Source organism: Microtus ochrogaster, chromosome 21 (genome assembly GCF_000317375.1).
Source record: "Microtus ochrogaster isolate Prairie Vole_2 chromosome 21, MicOch1.0, whole genome shotgun sequence".
In the NCBI taxonomy this organism is placed as follows: Eukaryota; Metazoa; Chordata; class Mammalia; order Rodentia; family Cricetidae; genus Microtus; species Microtus ochrogaster.
The window spans coordinates 4,546,574-4,554,037 of record NC_022022.1 but is presented as its reverse complement, the minus strand read 5'-3'; the positions used below and the strand labels follow the sequence as shown (position 1 = coordinate 4,554,037).

Below are 7,464 nucleotides of genomic sequence, written 5' to 3'. Positions count from 1 at the left end.
TATATATATATTACCTCAGTCATAATTGTGATCAGTCTGGCAATTCATATCTTATCCTTAAAAATGGGTCTAAATGTAGAGATTAGTGAGAAGATACAGGCTTTAGAAAATACTACTGATGTTATACAAGTTATTCAGTGGTTCTTAGAGAATACTACAGTTTCAACTGACAAGATAGAGGGTTGAGAAATATTTACCAGTGTAGAGGACAGGAAGGTGACTGGTAATATACAAGCCTTACAAATGGTTTCTAAGGAGAACAATACCATTTTGGCTGACAAGCTGAAAGCTTTAGAAATAGTTCCTGATTCAGAGAGTAGATGGGTGATTGATAATATGCAAACCTCAGAACAGCTTACTACTCAAAATATACAAGCCTTAGAAACTTTATTAAAACTGATACTAAAAGTGTTCAGACACAGAACAGTTAAGAGGAAAACCAACTACCCATCACCAAATGGAATCAGAGAGGTGTTGGGGACCAAGAAGCCCCCCGACCTAAAGTACTGGGCAATTTTCCTCATCCCCTCTGCAAGAACAGCTTGCTGCACAAACAGCTGTGATACAGTTCTCAGAACGACCTAATCCCAAGGTGTTCCAAGACACGACCTAACCACTAGATGTTTCTAGAGATATATTGCTTCCTCCCTGGCCTAGGGCGCGATAGTTTCCGCTCCCCTCTAACCCTACCCCTCCCTATCAAAACCACTCTATAAGAATAAACCCCTAGCCGGGCGATGGTGGCGCACGCCTTTAATCCCAGCACTCGGGAGGCAGAGGCAGGTGGATCTCTGTGAGTTCGAGGCCAGCCTGGTCTACAGAGCTAGTTCCAGGACAGGCTCCAAAGCCACAGAGAAACCCTGTCTCGAAAAACCAAAAAAAAAAAAAAAAAAAAAAAAAAAAAAAAAAAAAGAATAAACCCCTGCCTGCAATAAACGGAACCTTGACCCATCTCAGACCGACTCTGCCGATTCTTTATACGCGCGTGGTTCTCTTTCTCTTTCCCTCCCTTCCTACCCAGGTGATCCTGAACTCGAGGCCCACGAATTACGTGGCCTGCTGAACGGGTCAGAGAGGAGCTACCCAAGGTTATCCAGAAGTCAGCTGGGAGCCTATAGAAATGTGAGGTTTAAAGAGATTTAAGGAAGCAATAGTTTTATATGGTATACATTCTCCTTTTTGTGAAACAGTTGTTAAATTCAGGGGCCACTCGAAACAGAATTATTCCACAAGGCTGGCAAAACATAGTTACAGCGGCATTGGAATCTGGTCCTCAGAAGAAACCCGGGCCACTGAACATCAGTTTAGGGTTAGAGATTATAAGATTTCCCCAGACAATATCCTTGGTGAGGCCATTATGCTGCTCTGGAAAGACATTACATTTGATGACCGCACCTTGGCCCTATGCCACACAGCAGCTTTGAATGTGTGGGACAAGACTGAGGACTCAGCCATGACTCTCGGAATTTCCTGGGAGACATTAACTGACTGTGGCCCACAACTGGACTGACAACTCAAGAACTAAGTAATTTATTTCAAACCTTACAAAGTGACAAGGACTTAAATAGTCCAAGAAAATTATCAGCTGAAATTGACAGAGAATTGGCTCTGGTAGAGAAAAAAATTACAAAACGCACATGTGGATGGTTTGGATCCAGAATTCGACCGTATCCTAGTTCCTCTACCTTTTCCCCATTCTCCTACTGGAATTCTTATGTGGAGAGAAAACATTCTGGCATGGATATTTTAGCCTCACAAACAGAAAGAAACAAAAAATGAAAGACCTATGTAGACAAGGTTTCTGAATTGATTCTGAAAGAAAAATTGAGACTTTGTCAATTAACAGGAATAGACCCAACAGAAATAGTAGTATCTTTTAATAATGGATGAGATTGACAAATTATGGGCAAAAAAAAAGAACATTGATTGGCAAAGAGCTTGCATTTTTTATGGAAGAGATTAACAACAAATATCCACAAAGCAAGACAGTTCAATTTATAAAGAGAATCAGTTGAGCCCTTCCTCACATTGTATGGGGAGCATTGATATCTGGAGCCCCTACATGCCACAGTAATGCAAATAAGTCTGGAAATTTCAGTAAAGTGGACCAAAGCCCTTATGAGTTTATTCAAAAGTCAGAATTATATGCTCGTGTGTGTGTGTGTGTGTATGTGTATTCATTCTTGTGGTATTATTAAAGTTTTCACAACCTCTTAATATAGTTACTGACTCTCAGTATGCAGAAAGACTTGTTTTACATACTAAAACCATGGAACTTATTCCTGATGATTCAGAATTCATTATTCATACAATTACGGGAACTAATGAGGAATAGGAATTATCCCATGTATATAAAACACATCATGCAGGTCCACCATTGATCAGTTATTAGTGAAGGACTCTGAGTCTTTAACATGACTGTGGGCATGACAGACTGCAGAAGAGACCAGCAGGATGTAGGCCCCTGACCTCAACCCTAGTCACTGGCAGAAACACAGAATGTTCCCATTTGGTAACAAGCCAATCAGAATTAAGATGAAGAAGTTCCAGGAGCTGATAAAGACAGAATGCAACAACCGCCACAGAATGGCAATTTCCTTTCAGCCATAGCTGACCAATCAGCTCAAGCCAAGCACCCCTGGCCCAAGTAGACACCAATCCTAGGTCTGTAACTGGAGATTTCAAAACCCCTAGCCCCCTTGCTCTAAAAACAATAAATACCTTGCCCCGTTGCCGCTTGAGGTCTCTCCTATTCCACCTCTGCACTGGATGGACAGAGGACCCAAGTTCGAAGTCACAATAAAGACTCTTTGCTTTTGCATTTGAACTTGGTCTCTTTTTGTATCTATGGATGCCAGGGGCTGAGGTGTTGCCTTAACCCAAACACATTGTAGAAGGGAAATTGCCGTGTATGATGTGATAAATGGTACGATCATCTGAAAACCTTAAATTGCTGTATTATGTCTGCACGTGGGCTAAAGAGGTTTTAAGGGGGTCAGGCACGGTGGCACAAAGCTCTTATTGCCATCACTGTGTAGACAGACCCTGTCTGGGGCAAGGGTGAGGTCTGGTGGGGGGAATGTAGAGAGGCAGAGAAGGACAGAGAGGGAGAGGTTTTAAAGGGACATAGAGATGGCTTATAGGCAAGGGCAAGGACACTTGCCATCAGACCTGACCATCCAAGAGCTTGATCCATGGAGCAGACATGGCAGAAAGACATCTGACTGCCACAACTGTCCACTGGCCTCCACATGTGAGTCATGGCTCACACAATCTGCCCCTCCTCCCCATACACAACACAAAAAAGAGTACTTATTTATTTAATGTATGTATGTTTATGCCTGATTGTACGTGTGTGCACGACACACATGCAGGAGGCCGAGAGAGGGCAGAGTGGATCCCCTGGACTAGGAACACAGATTCGGGTCACCCCGAATACCATGTCCAGACTTAGTGTCAATTTCATGGTGTTTCTGTAGAAGAGAACAGAGAAAACCATACATCAAGAGCCTTGTAAAATGTAGTGGTGGAGACATGAGGCAGGCAGGTTCCAGCGAAGCTGGAGACCTCTGCTCTAGGGCTGGCTCTCTAGCTGCCTGGCTTCTCTGACTTCCTCTTGGCAGATGATAGGGGTCTGCCAGTACACAAAACAGCGACAAGGCTGTTAGTACAAGGCTGTGAGCAGCCCTTGGCTATTTGTGGGTTGGAGATAATTCAAGATGATTTGTCTCTGGTCCTGCAACACTCCATCCAGCTCTCAGCAAGGAAGAAAGTTGACCAAGCCAAAAGGGGGAATGGGATCGGTCTGATGTCACCCCTGGGTGTCGGTTGGGGATGCGGTCTATGTAGATGAAGGTCGCGCAGGCGTGGCGTGGAAGGGAGCGCGGATCCGCTGGTGGCAGCGGGGCGCAGGCACCAGGACGTCCTGAAGTGGCGCAGCCAAGTGACCATGTATTCAGAGCACAGGGCCGGTGGGGCTGAGTCATGGCTGTGGGAAAGTAAAGCACACTCACGCAGCTAAGTGAGCACCCTCAACACGTCTTTGTTTTTTTCAGGCGAGGGTGACCGAATTGCACTAGTGTTGTGCTGGCCCCTGTGATTTCCCCAAATTCGGGAAACTCCACTGCATAATTTTTATTAATTTGCCACCGCGTTTGTGGTCTCGGCTTATTCCATTTCCTCATATTTGGTACCGTTAGTTCTTTTTCTTTCTTATATGTTTCTTTTTCTATCTTTTTTTTAATGCCTGTATTTTTGCCCATCCTTGTCAAAAAAAAAAAAAAAAAAAAAAGAAAGACATCGGCCTTAGAATTGGCATCTTTAGGAAATTATGTCCTGGGTTAGTGAGAACATCCCTTCAGGTCTGGAGTTTTTGTCTTAAAGTCCAGGAGTACTTGTAGGAAACTATGTCTCACATTTTGGTTTGAGACTCCAGAATTTCCTTAATTTGTTCCTGCACTCAACATGCACCAGACCCGGGCTCGGGACCAGCACACCCCTAGCTGACAGGAGCCGCTGCTAGAAAGCCATTGTTTTGATTCATTCAAAACAAAACAAAACATCCCTCTTCATTTTATTATCTTCCTAACGTAAATTGGCTTTCAACGGCATCAGCTCAGTTCAAACGCACCTTTCTCTGGGATATACCCTGGGGCTCCAACGAACTTCGCTTCCTCTGGTCCCCGCGGTGCACAGCCCCCAATCCCACCCCCAGGCCACCGTCTCCCCCGGTAGTCCCTCTCCACTCCGGGTCAAGTTAGTCCGGACTCCCTGGGCACTGGCACCGCACTCGCCTCCTTTCCCACACGTGTCCCGCTGAGGTTCCAGCACACACCTGGGGTGACCAGGCCCTCGCGCGTTCGTGCTCGGGTCTGTAAAGGACCGGACCCTAAAGGGCACTTGGGCTCCTTTGCTGAGTCCTGATGGGCTCCCTGACCGCGAGTCTGCCAGTGTGGAGTCCCTGGAGTGGCGGCGGGGTCCCAGGGTCCCGGAGTCTCCGGGTTCATAACGTTCGCGCGAGCTCGGGAAGAGTCCACGGGACACTAGGGGCGCCCATCCTGTTGGCTTTGAGGCCTCCTGCTCCGAATGCTCGGCCGTGGACCTGTGGGTTTTCCAGGTGTGGTCCCCGCGGTGACGACCGGATCATCAAGGAGATCGTCAAAACCCTGTGCACTGTCTCTGTGGCGCAATCGGTTAGCGCGTTCGGCTGTTAACCGAAAGGTTGGTGGTTCAAGCCCACCCAGGGACGATAGCCTTTAGGCTTTTAACGAACTTTCCATACTTACAGCCATTTGTGTGCTGACTTGCCAACTGGAAAGTACATACTCCTACATTCTTCTCAGAAATTTACAAAGCCCACGAAAAATCCTAGATCCTGTACTTAAATAAATATCCTGCCACACAGCTATTTATATGCTGGCGTCTGGCAGGGAAAATAGCAAAGTCAATTTGTATATTTTTTTGATGAGGAGAGGTACAGTGAGGAGGGGGACATCTGTGTACAATCCCCTTGTAGGTATAGTCCACCCCTTAGAGGGCGTGTTCGCCTCGGGCTAATGTTTACATATAAATCTGGCGAATTTGAGCCCCGCCACTCTCTCTTTTTTTTTATTTCCTGCTCATCGCTGGATCCCTGGTGTTGTAAGCTATCCCTTCATTAAAATTTGCTGTTTCATATTAAGCTAGCCTGGTTATTACACCCGTTACATCCCCTCCTACTGTCTTTGGTTTCTTTGGGGATGGGTAAAGTGGGAATCCTTTCTTAATAAAGGAGAACAATGAACAGCGAGTCACCAAAGCACAGGACACGGACCAGATTTAAATAAAACGGGTAAACTTTACACGACCGGCTAAAGATATGCATACGACAAGGGCGACCGGAAAGTAATTCCTAATCACAATACCCTACAACCGGCTTCTTTGGAAAACCATGTGGTGTGGAAACACCAAAATAAATCACAGAAACGGGCAGGCCACGCCGTGTTTAGTAAGGAGGACTGGCAGAGACGGCATTGGACACTGTAAAGGGGGCGTCTAGGGAAGGCTCTGGACCGCTGATTTGCTCCCCAGCTCGTAGGAAGGACCCCAGAGCAGTTCACCTCCTACCTCCCCCAGGTGCTCAGCCACCGCGGAGAGGAGGGTGATGAGGGGGGCTATCAGGTGCTTGGGGAAAATACTGCATCTGCAAGAGTGGCATCGACCCACCGACTTCACAGTTAGCGACGGCCCTCACCACCCAACCGAGACACGGACGCCTGCACTTCATGCTGCTCGCAAAGCAGTGGTATTGGAGAAATCATTTCTACAGGACAGACAGATTCAAAGGAAGCCTCAGAAACTGGTCCACCCTGAGCAGCTAGCGTCCAGCAAGTGGCTCGACATGATAGTATAGTGGTTAGTACTCAGCGTTGTGGCCACAGCAACCTCGTTTCGAATCTGAATCAGGACAATTATTGGTCTGGAATGCTGCTTTCTTGTCTTCAGGCACCTCACGCCTAGCAAATGTCTTGACACAGACTCCAGTCTCCCTAGTTCAAGTCCCGCGGACATGGAGGAACTCAAACACTATTAGTACAGTTTGCTGCTTGGAGTCTTCACTGTCAATCACGCTGTCTCAGGTGGACTCACAAAATCACCTTCACTGTCAGTCACCCTAGGCCCAGGGCGTAGTAAGCACCATCTTTGAGCAACAACACCCCTACCCCTGGTTTTGGTCGTGTCAGCATGATGCAGGGTCTGAATGTTCCTATCTGGTATTTGTCTTAGTAATAACACATTAGTGAGAAATCTTGTTTTCTATGTCCTGCCCTCCCTTTATGTGTCCTCCCCCCATTCCTAGTGATGGCTCCTAGTAATGGAGTCTCAACTGGCCATCTCCTTCACCAGGCAAGGATTCCAGCGGTAGTGCTGGGCTGCATTCAATTCAGTTGTTGGTCAAGGGTGCCCCATGGAAATCTCCAAACAACCCAGGCTGCTGCTAAGACACAGGGCTGCTCTCCAAAAATTACCAGCAGGTCCCATTGCTGAGGTAACATCCACACATGGAACATGGGGAAGTCAAGTTGGGTCATATAGGAATCCTGCATCCCTACCTTCTAGTCTCTATAGAAAAAGAAAACCAGACACCAATCAACCCAGTCACACATTGACCTACAAAATGTCCTGCCTACAAAATAAGAAGGATAATCGGGGCACAGAACTTGTGGGAATAGCCAACCTGTGTCTGATTTGACTTAAGGCCCATTCCACAAGAAGGAACCCACATCCAGCACTTGCTTGTGTAGCCAAGAACCAGAGTAGATATTATATATATATATAATATATATATAATATATATGAGATATATATATATATATATGAGATAGAGAGATAAAAAGATACGAAAGACCTGGATAAATTCAGACCCCTCTAGTAGAAAAAAAATAGAGACAAAAATCTAAGCAGGGAGAGAAGAATCAAAAATCT

General features: G+C 46.2%; 2 non-coding genes across 2 annotated transcripts; both read left to right on the top strand.

Annotated features, from left to right (window-relative positions):
• Positions 1-4,005: 4,005 nt before the first annotated feature.
• On the top strand, positions 4,006-4,167 carry LOC113457251. Its single transcript, XR_003377881.1, has one exon. It is a non-coding gene; the product is annotated as a U1 spliceosomal RNA (small nuclear RNA).
• A 1,007-nt stretch (positions 4,168-5,174) lies between these two features.
• Trnan-guu lies at positions 5,175-5,248 on the top strand. Its single transcript has one exon. It is a non-coding gene; the product is annotated as a tRNA-Asn (tRNA).
• Positions 5,249-7,464: the final 2,216 nt, after the last annotated feature.